Source organism: Brienomyrus brachyistius, unplaced genomic scaffold (genome assembly GCF_023856365.1).
Source record: "Brienomyrus brachyistius isolate T26 unplaced genomic scaffold, BBRACH_0.4 scaffold1399, whole genome shotgun sequence".
Taxonomy (NCBI): Eukaryota; Metazoa; Chordata; class Actinopteri; order Osteoglossiformes; family Mormyridae; genus Brienomyrus; species Brienomyrus brachyistius.
In genome coordinates, this window is record NW_026043673.1 from 3,960 (window position 1) to 5,123 (window position 1,164).

The following is a 1,164-nucleotide window of genomic DNA, read 5'->3' on the forward strand; positions in this document are numbered from 1 at the left end:
CCCTGCTGGTCAAAGAGGGAATAACACTTGGGATGATTTCAGACAGTGTGAAGAGAGCTTAAACCTAGGGGTTAGAAGCAAATGAAGGCGACGATCCGGATGTTCTGGCCGTCCCTGGTTGGGGTCTTGAAGCCCTTTCTCCTCCCCACAGCTGCAGGGCAGATCCCCACGATAGCTTTACTGGCAACATCCACCACCAGCGGCGTGGCAGTGACGCCCACCCAGGTGCCGATGGTCGGCAGCCAGATGACCCGGCAGGCCAGGCGGCTTTATGTCGGCAACATCCCCTTCGGCCTGACGGAGGTGAGTCCAGGCAAAGTCCCGCGTTGCCTTCTGTCATGCATACTGGTGTCATGTGTAGCTCAGTGAGTTAGGACACTGAGCCGGTCACAAGAAGGTTGTTGGTTCAAATCCCTTGGGCAGCAGAGTGATTTCACCATTGGGCCCCCGAGCGCAGCCCTTAAGCACTATTTGCTCTAGGAACTGTCTGGTCCTGCTTCTTCAATGAAATGTATGTTGCTTTGGATGAAAGTGTCCGCAAAATAAATAGATAAATGTACTAGACTTGTCAGTCATTTTTTTTCTCGTTTGCCTGTTTTGATGTCTTCAGACGTCTGCCTGTCTTCATTCAGTGTGTCTGCCTGTCTTTTTAGGAGGCCATGGCGGATTTCTTCAATACCCAGATGCGATTGGCTGGCTTATGTCAAGGTCCCACCAATCCCGTCCTCGCTGTTCAGATAAACCAGGACAAGAACTTTGCCTTCCTTGAAGTAAGAGTCTTTCCTGCCTAATGGCTGCTGTGTCCAGGCGGAGACCGCAGCCTTCCCTGATTAACGACGTTCTTCGTTCTGCCCTAGTTTCGGTCCGTGGATGAGACCACGCAGGCAATGGCCTTCGACGGCATCATTTTCCAGGGTCAGTCGTTAAAAATCAGGCGGCCCCACGACTATCGCCCCCTGCCTGGCATCTCAGAGCAGCCCGCCTTCCACGTACCAGGTCCGTTTTGCTTGTCGCCGTCATAACCTTAATCTTTATTTACCTTTGAAGAGCCGATCGGCAAGGCCAGTTTTTTGTACTCGTTACGGACTGACTGTCCTTCGCAAGCTGCGGATGTCTTGTCATATAAAGAGGGAGACTTTCACTTTTATTTACTTAATGTTGTAA